This window comes from Sapajus apella, unplaced genomic scaffold, assembly GCF_009761245.1.
Source record: "Sapajus apella isolate SASKATOON/1434 unplaced genomic scaffold, GSC_monkey_1.0 scaffold32, whole genome shotgun sequence".
NCBI classification, from domain to species: Eukaryota; Metazoa; Chordata; class Mammalia; order Primates; family Cebidae; genus Sapajus; species Sapajus apella.
This window is the reverse complement of record NW_022436972.1, coordinates 3,604,582-3,617,728: the sequence shown is the minus strand read 5'-3', so window position 1 is coordinate 3,617,728 and position 13,147 is coordinate 3,604,582. Positions and strand designations below refer to the sequence as shown.

The 13,147-nt window shown below is 42.2% G+C and overlaps 1 pseudogene across 1 annotated transcript; it reads left to right on the top strand.

The window, feature by feature from the left end:
- The first annotated feature begins 1,381 nt into the window (after window positions 1-1,381).
- LOC116562270 lies at window positions 1,382-2,088 on the top strand (annotated as a pseudogene). The gene has a single exon (XR_004273855.1). The product of XR_004273855.1 is annotated as a 40S ribosomal protein S8 pseudogene (transcript).
- The last annotated feature ends 11,059 nt before the right edge of the window (window positions 2,089-13,147 follow it).

Genomic DNA, 13,147 nt, shown 5'->3' with positions numbered 1-13,147 from the left:
ATGGTGGTGCACGCCTGTTATCCCAGCTACTCCGGAGACTGAGGCAGGAGAATCTCTTGAACCCAGGGGGCGCAGGTTGTGGTGAGTCGAGATTGCGCCATTGCACTCCAGCCTGGGCAACAAGAGCAAGACTCCATCTCGAAAAAAAAAGTTAGGCCGGGTGCGGTGGCTCATGCCTGTAATCCCAGCACTTTGGGAGGCCGAGGCGGGCAGATCACGAGGTCAAGAGATCAAGACCATGGTGAAAATCTGTGTCTACTAAAAAAAAAAAAAAAAAAAAAAAAAGAAAAAAAAAAGAAAAATTAGCTGGGCTTGGTGGTGCGTGCCTGTGGTCCCAGCTACTCGAGAGGCTGAGGTAGGAGAATTGCTTGAACCCGGGAGGCGGAGGTTGCCGTGAGACGAGATCGAGCCACTGCACTCCAGCCTGGTGCCTAGCGATGGAGCAAGACTCTCTCTGTCTCAAAAAAAGAAAAAAAACAGTTAAGTTATCCACAATAAAAAACATATCTATCTATTGTTGTACCCGTGCGAGTCAAGGAATGCGCCACACTCTGTGGATGAATTATGAGTCCTTTATTAAGCCAGCGGCCGAGAGTGGCTAGCGCCAAAAATTCTCCCGGCCCAAAGAAAAAGTTTGGTGGTCTTTTATCCACTAGTTCTAGGAGGAAGGGGGGAACCTAGCTGAAACAAAGTTTTCACAAAGGCAGAGTAAGCAAAAAGTTAAAAAGAAAAACTGATACATAAGAAATAAAACGGGCCGGGCGCGGTGGCTCAAGCCTGTAATCCCAGCACTTTGGGAGGCCGAGGCGGGTGGATCACGAGGTCAAGAGATCGAGACCATCCTGGTCAACATGGTGAAACCCCGTCTCTACTAAAAGTACAAAAAATTAGCTGGGCATGGTGGCACGTGCCTGTAATCCCAGCTGCTGGGGAGGCTGAGGCAGGAGAATTGCCTGAACCCAGGAGGCGGAGGTTGCGGTGAGCCGAGATAGCGCCATTGCACTCCAGTCTGGGTAACAAGAGCGAAACTCCGTCTCAAAAAAAAAAAAAAAAAAAAGAAATAAAACAGTGCCAGTGTGAGCACAGCTGTCATGAAAGACATACAACCTACAGATAAGGGGGCTCTGGGCGCCCCCTGCAGCTGCATTCCCAGGCTCTGCTGGTACCACTGTACTCGGCCTCTTATTAACAAAGGCATTTCTGGGTGCCCAGAGTCAGTCTGCCCATGCTTTATACTATAGTTACATACTGACTGGGGAGAAGGTTACTAAAATGCAGAAGCCAAGATGGCATCTGTTCAGCTCAAAAAGGCTAACACAAAGCCTGCGCAGCTCTTAGTCAGGAAAAGGAGAGTTCGTTTTAGCTAGCAAAAAGCAGGGTATCGTCTTTCCAGCCAGCGCCGAGCGATGGGCATCTCTCGGGACAACTGGCACAAGCGCCGCAAGACCGGGGACAAGAGAAAGCCCTACCACAAGAAGCGGAAGTATGAGTTGGGGCGCCCGGCTGCCAACACCAAGATTGGCCCCCGCCGCATCCACACAGTCCGTGTGCGGGGTGGTAACAAGAAATACCGTGCCCTGAGGCTGGACGTGGGGAATTTCTCCTGGGGCTCAGAGTGTTGTACTCGAAAAACAAGGATCATTGATGTTGTCTATAATGCGTCTAATAACGAGCTGGTCCGTACCAAGACCCTGGTGAAGAATTGCATTGTGCTCATCGACAGCACGCCTTACCGACAGTGGTACGAGTCCCACTATGCGCTGCCCCTGGGCCGCAAGAAAGGAGCCAAGCTGACTCCTGAGGAAGAAGAGATTTTAAACAAAAAACGATCTAAAAAAATTCAGAAGAAATACGACGAAAGGAAAAAGAATGCTAAAATCAGCAGTCTCCTGGAGGAGCAGTTCCAGCAGGGCAAGCTTCTTGCATGCATCGCTTCAAGGCCGGGACAGTGTGGCCGAGCAGATGGCTATGTGCTAGAGGGCAAAGAATTGGAGCTCTATCTTAGAAAAATCAAGGCCCGGAAAGGCAAATAAATCCTTGTTTTCTTTCTTCACCCATGTAATAAAGGTGTTTATTGTTCTGTTCACAAAAAAAAAAAAAAAAAAAAAAAAGCCGGGTATCACAACATCTCTCTATATGTCTTAAGCTACTTTCCTCTCTTCTTATTTTTACTTTAATTATGGTTGTTGTTCTAAGCCCTTACCTAGTAAGCTCATCAAATTAGAATGAACCTTGAGCTCAGCGTCCCTGGACACACACACAGTTGAGAAACAGAACACTGGTTGGCTATCAGCCCTCTCCTAGGCGCTGTGAGGGAGGACAAGGCATCTCATGCCGTGACTGTCACAATTAACTGGTAGTCTTGTGGGAGACAAAGCAGAATGGATGAAACAATCACAGAACAATGCCAACGGAAGATAATTAACAGTGATGTCATGCTGTAAATCCGTCCTTGAAATAATGACCTACATGTCTAAAAATAGAGCTCAGGTGAATAAGAAATTAGGTGGATAGAGAGGTATAAGGACAGGACAGGTTCAATGGGGGATATGTGAGCCATGCCAACTTCAGAGAGTGTGCAGAACTGCTATCGGCAGTTATTTAGGTCAGAGCTTAATCCTGCTGTAGTTCTTTTGTGAATTCTTAGTTTTGAGGCATTCAGCACTGGTTAAAAGGAAAAGGACTCTGATGTGTGCTCCTTCTTACTTCCCTACAAGTGGGAAAGCTGCTCAGGTTACAGCATAGGGATGGCCTGCAAATGTCTTCTTCTCCAGCCAAATCCAGGACGCACGGACGGGAAGGAAAGAGAGTTACGTCCACTGAAAAGCTATTAGAAGGAAATAAGTGAACATGAAATGAGGTTTTAATCTTACTTCCAAGCCATATTATGCATCTATAATGTCTAATTCTAATCTTTTTGTAAAATGAGCAATAATTTAGATGCACTAAAGTCAATATTTAATGATGCATGAGTTCAAAATAATTTGTCCCTTTGCAAATGTAAAATTCTTGCCAGTAGGAAGAAAAATCCAGTCTAAAAGAAGTATGATTTTACTTCTAATTCTATATTTAAGTAAGGGTTATCTTTAAACCTCGGTTTAAATTGTGCAGACCCATTAATTTATGACTTGAGTTCAATCAAATAGGGAGAAAATGCCCAGTACACTGGGCATGCCGTAATCAAAAATGTTGATTCACTATTTTTAACAAAACTGTGTAATTAAGTTGTAATCTGCAGTGATACAGGTTTACTGAGTATCCTCAATTTTTCGTTAACTCACTCATCCTGTGTTTTCTCATTTAAATGTGTTTAAACGCACATTGGGGACTATCTGAAAATATTCAATTTTTAGATTCTACTGGACCCTCCCTATAACTCTTACCTATCTCAAGATTCTGCATTAGAATACATTCTTATTTATATACTTTAGCAACCGCATTATTTCGGCCAAAATCTCATGTTTGCAATTTATAAATACCGTCCCATGTCAAACAGATCTTCATTGACTGATAAACCATTCTGCGTCTCCAAAGTGGAGATGTTTGAGTGCACATGTAGTAGATGTCTGCTTTTCAATCATTCTTAAAGAAGCTGCTGCTCAGCCCATTGATCTCCGTAAAAGTTGCAACAGTATCTTTCAGGCTTTCTTTAGTAAGTGTTTAGCATCTTCCGCCATTTGCAGGGCATTGCTGGCTTTACAGTAGAAGGGCTCTTGGTATAAATTAAATGTAGGTAAGCCAAGTTATTTTAAATGCAATAGAGCTTTTAAACAAATCCTCTAGTTGCTCCATTGCAAAGTAAAGGATTCTCTTACAAAGCCAATAATTACTTCCTAATGCATGGGTTTTGCAACTCTGGAATTTAATCCATTAGGTTTGCTCGAAGCAGATAGATCTTTATTTGCTAATCTGAGGGTTGGTCTTTTGGCTTAGTGTTAATTTTAAGAAAAAAGGATGAAGAAAGATTGCTCTAATTGGACTCTTATTTTGGCAGCATTGATGATTAATGTGTAAAGAGTAATTTGGTGTCGGTGGAGGGGAATGTAAGGTATGGAGATGGAAGGAGAAGAATGTGCCTCAAAGCAATATGGTCGAGATTGCGGCATGGCCACAGTTTCAATATTCCTTCACATCTGATTTTCTCTTTAAATTTACCAGGATGTTTGGGAGATTACTCCCTAAGAAAACTAACAAACAAAAATCCAATATTCCACATTACTGAAACAAGAAGAGCAAACCTGCCACCGTCTCTGTTCACAGAGTGGTAGCAACAAGGGTGGATGAATCGAGCACAGAGATACATAGGCAGAGCAAGCAAGTATCCAAGTTGATGTTGTAAATCAAAACCACCAGGACGGAAAAGGACAAAATCAGTAGGAGAAGCATGTTTTGCTAACCTGGAGAATATAAAACTAAAAATAAGACCTCCTTCCTCTTAAGAAAGGCTAAACTGTGTCCTTTAAATTTATCTTTTGTGCCCCTCACTCACATGCTTCTATCTTGCATTGCTGCCATCTGATCCTCCAGGGAGAAAAAGAATCCTGCTTTGTCCCTGCCAGATCTTCAAAGCAAATGTAGCCCTTTGTTTCAGAGCTCTTTCTCCTTCACAAAACGCTGATACAGTTTCTACAAATCGAGGAAATCTGATGGTGGGAGTGGGGGCAGGTTTTGCAGGAAAAGAATTTTCCTTCCTGAAACCAAGACGGGATAAATTTAAAGTCAACTCCCCGGGGATGGGAACTGCCCTAATTTGGCGGCCTTGACCCTATGTGCTTTAAGAGTTCCTTCCTGGGACTCTGTGCCAAGCTGTGGGAAAATTAGGGGGGAAAATCTGTCCCACCTAAATGCTCTGGCCCTCTGGCTATCTCAATTTTTTTTTCAAGATTTTTAGCTGAATGTTCTTCAAGGTGATGCATTTTCCAAAGGAGACCTCCGATTCTAACTGCTCAGCTCAATCAACCTCTTTGAACTTTCCTTTGGGTTCTCTAAATCCTCAGTGTTCTTTACTGCTTGAAATTGAGCGAGAGGGCATTTCAGGGGATCAATCAAAGATAATAGGAGGGTTCTGAGCTTTTATAGTTTAAAAGAATGCTGTTTTCAGAAATCGTGAATAAGAGCACTATTATGAACATTTAATTATTTCTATGAATACATTACAAACTCCTCCATCACTAGAATGTAATAACTAAAAACTGCTTTATAATGACATTTAAATGGATTTCATGCCATGAAAATAGAGACTTTCAAATCAGACAGGCAAACAATGACATTTTCCCCTATTGTTTCCTCATCTGTTGCTCCATCAAAACAGAAGAGGAAAGTTGTCCCTGACATGTAAAACATAATAGAAACATCACTTTAACAAGAGTTTCAGGACCCTAGTTTGTCATATTCCAGGGTGCCTCCCACTACCTCAAAAATATTGTGAAATTCCTTCAACAAACAACCCTAAATCAAGTTTAATACACTTCAGTTGAAAAAAATGATACATGGTTTGAAGGATTTTTACAGGCAGAAGCATAAATCACCAATTATATAAATATATTTGTTCTCTTATATATATATTCCAAATATACGTTTGTGTCAATTGCCAAGAGCCCAAAGACCTGGGGTCTAAATGATATTAGATTGAGCTGGAATTCTTAAAAGTATTTACTTTCCTGGTAAATACATTCAGCTATATTTAAGATTTCTTTACGTAATTTATGGGCTTCTTCTTTTTCTTCCTGAATATACCTGGACTTTGGACAATTGCTTTTGTCAGTTTCCCAAGAAGCTGAGTTTGGTAAGAAAGGGGATTTGAAGGTCATCTTCAAGTACCTATTCCAACTTGGGTAAAAATGTTAAATGGGTGGCGTGGTTTTTAAAAAAATCTACATGTTGTGACATAACCTTATAGTGGAAAAATACACAGCCATTCAGTGTGATATTTACAAAGAGTTGTGATGTTGGTGAAGTGTTTATGCTAGTGAAAAAAAAAGTCAAGATTCCAAATTTTAAATATAGTATGAATTCTAGTTTCTCAAACAAATGTAGAAAACAATACTGACAGGAGTTGGGGTTGGTGGCAGGGGATAGGGTTAGGGTTAGAGGTGGGATTTGTTTTTCTGGCTTTATGTCCTTTGGCATTTTTCTAGTGAGGATGCATTACTTTTATATTTGTGATTTCTCACCCAGTCTTTTAAAAAGTTCATTTCTATGCCTTCTCTAGGCCCGGTAATTTTTAATTAATCCTTTTGTTATTTTTGCAAAGGTTGGAGTTAAAGAAGCCCTCTAGGTGTTGTCAAAATAAATAGAGATCCCCAAGAATTACGGCGGTCGCAATCCAGTTGCACAGAAAGTATGGATCAAATAGCTTACTTAGGCAGGTTTTCATCTAGACACAGTACGTGGTACATTATGTATGTCTGTCAAATGACTGTCACTGATTATTAAGGGTTACATTTTAATGAGTAAACAAAAGATACTCTTTGTATTCCTTCAGGAAAAACCAGATGGCTTAGAATCTAGTGAACAACAGCTTAAACGGGAATACAAGCAGAGAACAGAGGACAGTTCCAAAAGGGAGACTTAATTTTTATTTCCGTGAAAGCCGAGCATCAGGAGAGACCTATTTTTTGGGTCAGAGACGTTTAACTGGGAGCTCTGCCAGAGCTGGGACTAGAATCGAGAGCCCAGCAGAAACACTGCTCTGGTATTCAGGAAGAATAGCTTGGCTTCAAATGGGAAGAAGAAGAGTAGGACTCAAGAATATAGACTCTGCAGTTGTCCAGCAGAAATCAGTGGGTAAAAACAGACCTGAGTCGTGAGGCTGGACAGAGTCCTCCACGCCTTGGGATCTGAGTCACTGGAACCAAACTAGACTCTCTTTTACTTCCTGTAACCACCTGTCTGGACAGATTGTGCCCTTGTCAGTTACCATCCGGGGAGAGTTGTTGTCATTACCACCGTCACAAAGACTGGCCTGCATGTGTGTGCTATCATGGTGATGACTTACCAGGGAGGAAGTACAGGGAGGATGAGAGACTTCTTTGGCGAAGGGAAGCAGGAAGAATTTCAAGCTCTCCAGGAGATAAAAGCAAAAGCACAGGGCTCTTTGCTGCTGTAGCACACTTCTGGATATACCTGCCACAAGTGCGACACTAATTAAATTGGCATTCCTTATCACCACCGCAATAGCTCCTCGGGAACATTTATATTTTGACATATAAGTTTGTCTCTATAATATCATCACTGTGTTTTCTGTAATCCTTTCTCTCATGTGACCACCTGCAGTGGCTGCTGGTCCTGCCAACTCCATCTTGAAAGAACCCAGCATCCAACCTCTTGTCCTCCTCTGCTCCCTCCCTCCCCAATAGTCCAGGTCATCATCATTTCTTTTTATTTAAAATTCATTAAATTGGTGCAAAGGTAATTGCGGTTTTGGACCATGAATATTAAATCATTATAACTAGGCTTAAACACATCTTTATCAATCGAAATAGGAACCATTACAATCGACACAGTTTTGCCAATAAGAAATAAGTTTATTTCCTGTAGCATAAAAATCTATGCTTTGGGATTTAGCAAACTCTTGGAAAGCATGTTCTGCATCTTGCTGGTTGTGGAAGCGTTTTCAGTGCAAAAAGTTGTTGAGATTCCTGAAGAAGTGATAGTCAGTTGGCAAGAGGTCAGGTGAATATGCAGATGAGGCAAATCTTCATAGGCCAATTTGTTCAACTTTTGAAGTGCTGGTTGTGCAATGTGTGTTGTGTTGGAGAATAACGGGGCACTTTCTGCTGACCAGTGCCACAGGTGTTGCAGTTTTCAGCACGTTGCATGCATTTGCTGAGCGTATTTCTCAGATGTAATAGTTCTACCAGGATTCAGAAAGCTGCAGCAGATCAGACCAGCAGCAGACCACCGCACAATGACCATGACCTTTTTTCTGGTGCAAGTTTAGCTTGAAATGCTCTGGGGCTTCTACTCAGCCCAGCCACGGGGCTGGTCATGGGCTGTTGTCATATAAAATCTACATTTTCCCGCACGTCACAATCCAATCAAGAAATGGTTCGTTGTTGCGTAGAATAAGAGAAGACAACATTTCAAAAACGACGACTTTTAAAATTTTCCCTTCGCTCACGAGGAACCCACTTATCAAGCTTTTTCACCTTTCCGATTTGCTTCAAATGCTGAACGACTGTAGAGTGGTCAACACGTAAAAGGCTCAGCTTTGACGACAGCTCTCAGTTGGTCATTGTCAACTTCTGCCCTGGCCACTACACTCCTCATCTTCAAGGCTCTCGTCTCCTTTGCAAAACTTCTTGAACCACCACTGCACGGTAAGTCTGTGAGCAGTTCCTGGGCCAAATGCGTTGTCAGTGTTGAGAGCTGTCTCCGCTGCTTTAAGACCCATTTTGAACTCGAAAAGGAAAATCTCTTGAATTTGCATTTTCTCTAACATTATTTTCATAGTCTACATAAACAGCAAATAAGTCATTAGCAAAAAAAGCAGCAAGAAATGCACATTAAAATGATGTATAACATAACCACATTTATTTAAGAATGTATTTCAGTATCAAATGCCAAATTTTGACAATGCAAAAACTGCTATTGCATTTGCACCAATCTAACACAAATGAAGATCAAATACATTTAAGGTGTACAACGTGATGATTTCATATGTGTTTTCATTGTGTAATGATGACCGTAATAGAATGAATGAACACATCCGTCACCGTCCATGTTGCACCTTAAATCTTCAGAACTTGTTCATCTTGTAATTGAAAGTTTATACCCTTTGACCAGCACCTCCAGCTCCCCAGCCTTTGGCAACCAATGTTCTACTCTCTGCTTCTGTAAGTTCAAACGTTATCACCATTTCTTACCTAAATGATGGTAAAAGTCTCCAGACGATCTCCCTGCCTCTCCTCACGTCCTTCTATAACCCTTTCTCCATATAGCAGCGAGAGTCATTGATATAAAATGTAAATCAGATGCTGATCCTGCCCTGCTTCAACCCTGCACATTTTCCCCATGCATTGCAGCACCACAAACTCTTTGCCGGATCTCCAGGGACCTGCATAAACTACAATAACTTTGACCTCTCTGAGGTCATACCATGCCATTTTCTCCCTGACATAGCAAGCTCAAACTACTCCCCTCTTTTCCTGTTTCTTGAACCTATCAAGCCTGTTCCCATCTTGGGGTCTTAGCACTTGAGGGTCCCTTTGCTGGAAAAATTCTTTTTGGTTTTAGTTTGATTTTTGTCATATTTTTTTAACTATAGGTTTTCACATACAGTTATCATATATCATTACTTTGTCAAATCATAACATTTTGCTAGACAAAGTGACCACAGTGTTTTGCAGCCACACTGAGATCTGGCATAGTTGGGGGCAGGGGTCTTGCCAGGGAGGGACACAGCTGACTGGCTCCCCTGCAGGTCCCTGGGGTGACATCTCCTGGGAAGCTTTACCAAAATCCAGGTTCTGGACCTCAATTCCCCTCCTACTCCCTATGTGGCTTTTCTTCTTCCCTTCAGGACTCAGCACAAGCATCCCTCCTCAGAGAAGCCTTTCTAATCAGCCAATCTAAGTTAACCTGTCCCCTCATTCTTGTCTTCCTGGGCCATTTTCTTCATAGCACTTAGCACAATCTCAAGTGGCAGTATCAGTTTCAGCTATTCATTTCCTTGTTTGCTTGCCTGTTCATTTATTTATTTATTTATTGTCTTTCCATATCAGAATGCAGCTTCACAAGATCAGGGGATTTGTGTCTCCTGTTTCCTGCTGTGGCCCAGATGTCCAACACTGTGGCTTTCCAAAGGCAGTGCTAAGGGTTTGTACTAAAGCAATTAACAGGAGATTGTTATTACCTTTCTGCAATGTACCCCATTTTTTCCAAAAGATTTCTATTTCTTGAACTGCATTTATTCAGTTTTTACTAATAGATTTTCCCAGGAGATAATCAGTGCTGTAGTATTCCAGCCCAAATCTAAGAAATCCTATATTTAAGTCTCCTGGGAAGCCATATCAGTCATAAATAAACAATTTCTTTTACCTTTTAAAAAGTGTTGGATTCCTCCCTATACTCTTTTCTTTCCTGTTTTGTTTGTTTTGTTTGTTTGTTTGTTTGTTTGTTTGTGTCAGGGTTTTGCTTTGTTGCCCAAGCTGGAGTGCAGTGGCATGGTCACAGCTCACTGCAGCCTCGACCTCCCCGGCTCAAGCAATGCTCCCACCTCAGCCTCCTGAGTAGCTGGGACCACAGGTGTGCTCCACAATACCCAGCTAATTTTTAAATTTTCTGTGGAGATGGGGTCTCACTATGTTTCCCGGACTGGCCCACTCTCTTTCCCATCACCATCTTTTCAGATCCCTGGCATCAAGCAACCCAAGCTGGAAACTGAGTGGATTAACTCTCAAGGGCTTTGCCACTCCACGGTCCTGTGATTCTATGGGGCCCTAGAATGCGTCACCTAATCAAAATCTAAAAATGCCACCCTGCACCCAGGAACATGCTTCACCCTCAGTTGTCTGTGCAGATAAAGCAAATTCAAGATCCACAGCTAGTTGGGTTAGCTGAGCTAAAAACAAAGGCTAAAACCAACTAACAAACAATTAAAAAAAAAAAAACTAAAACAAAAAAAGAGCTAAAAGCAAAAGAGCCCATCCGCTTTAACTGAAGAGTCCGTGGTGAATTGTCCCGTAAAGGAGGACCTGTTCCAAAAATCAGAAGTCTCTGTCCTTGATATGAAAGCACTGTCATTTCTTGCAGTCAGAGAAAAAAGAAAAGTTTTTTTTTTTTTTTTTTTTTTTTTTTTTTTTTTTTTTTTTTTTTTTAGACGGAGTTTTGCTCTTGTTACCCAGGCTGGAGTGCAATGGCGCGATCTCGGCTCACCGCAACCTCTGCCCCCCGGGTTCAGGCAATTCTCCTGCCTCAGCCTCCTGAGTAGCTGGGATTACAGGCACGCACCACCATGCCCAGCTAATTTTTTGTATTTTTAGTAGAGACGGGGTTTCACCATGTTGACCAGGATGGTCTCGATCTCTTGACCTGGTGATCCACCCGCCTCGGCCTCCCAAAGTGCTGGGATTACAGGCTTGAGCCACCGCGCCCGGCTAAGAAAAGTTTTTATAAGAATGAGAATAAACACGCTCATAGTGCTATAAATAAAAGGTGAATAGGGAACAAACTCGAAGGCATGCCAATGCCACCGAAGCATAGAGGATCATCACGCAGCTGTTCAGAGAATCCCAGCACGCCCCTGACAATGGAGATGCTGGTGGTTTATAATTAAGAATTTTAATTTCATCTTCAACCTCATAAGAATCATCACTAATACGATTTGTTTGGAAACTTGAGCTTTCACGTATTCTACTACTACAAGACCTGGATGGGACAGACTAGCACGTGCCTGTGTGAAGAGCATCCACGTACTCAAATATCATTGGAGTTTACATTCGCGAAAAGATGAACAGCCTCAACAATAACAACAAAGCACTCCCCAGAGTATATTCATGACCAGTATTTGGCATATTCCAAAGGAACAGCCTGATTTAGAGTAAACTATGTTAATTTAATTACCATGCAATGTAAAGAAAAATCACCAGGTGGTGAGTGAAACCGACTCAGGATTCCAACGAAATCATCCTTCATTTTCCTCGGTAAGTAGCCTGAAAGAAAATTTGAATTTAAAATCTGACCAGCATGTCTTTAATCTTTAGAACACTGTTTTTGTTGTGCTGTAGTTGTTGTTATTTTGAGACAGGGTCTCACTCTAACACCCAGACTGGAGTGCGGTGGTGCAATCTTGGCTCACTACAACTTCTGCCTCCCGGGCTTAAGTGATCCTCTTGCCTCAGCATCCCAAGTAGCTGGGTCTACAGGTGCACACCACCAAGTCTGGCTAAGGTTTGTATTTTTTGTAGAGACAGGGTTTCACCATGCATCCCAGGCTGGTCCCAGACTCCTGGACTCAAGCCATCCACCTGCCTCAGCCTCCCAAAGTGGTGGGATTGCCGACATGAGCCACCGTGCCCAGCCCTAAACACTTTTAAAAAGCAAAAGAGCTTTGGGACACTTGCTTGTGTCCAAACAGGACAGAGCTGGCAAGAAAAAGAAGGATAAAAAGTCAGTAGATCTGTTCCGGCCTCTAAGCATTTTATAGTGTCGGGAGGTATGTTTAAGCTTGCCATTGTTACATACTAATAAATGTTAAGGGTGTGGTTAGTTTTTAAATAAATGGTAACATTTGATTTCACATTTTTTTTTTTCACTGCTTCCCAATGCAGATCTGCCTGCAATCACATTTGTGCAGAAGGTAGGAACACCCTTCCAGGAATAAGACAAACCAATAGTGGATTTGATGGATAAATTGTGTCTTTAAAAGAAAGTAAACCCAAAGGCCAGCATTTTATTAAACCAATCATTTACTTCTGGGTCCCTGAAGCTGCTGACCTTTTTTTGTTCTGTTTATGGAACAAAAGTGAACATGCATGAGCTAAGGAGAGTGAAGCTCACGTTCTTCTGAGATCTTAACCCTGTATTAGTGTGTTAGTGCAAATTGCCACATGGTTCCTTTTCTAATCATCCCCTGCCCTTCTCTTTAATCCTTAGAGTGAAACAGGCATGAGTATGAATCCCAGTGACCACAAGAAAGTTATTTAGCTTCTGAGCCTCTTTTTTTCACATGTAAAAATGGGCATTGCAACGGGTTGCTGTTGTGATTAGGTGAACCAAAGTATTTATAGACCCAGATGCTGCCTGACACAGGGAGGTCACCTGGGGACCATCAGGGCCATCCAATTTCCCTTCTGCGCCTGCTCCTTTTTCTTTCTCTCCCCCTCTTGGTTTTTGTTTTGTTTTGTTTTTTCCTGTCCTCACCTTCTACATCCTCAATACAGCAGACGTGTGGCAGAGCCCATGAAGGCTTGTGGGGACTATTTCATGTTCTTTGCCCTTCTGCTTCCTGATGAAAACCCCAGGCAGTATGCAAAATTGCAAGGAAAAGAGCTCCACCAATCCATTCATTTCCATGCCCTTGTAATTGGTACAATTCCCCTTGAACAAGGTAACTAAATAGCTCGGGCATAATAAACAAATGTAAGAGTTGAGAGCTATGAGGGTGGGGAAGTTCAACCACACCTGCCCTGGGCTCCTCCAAGGA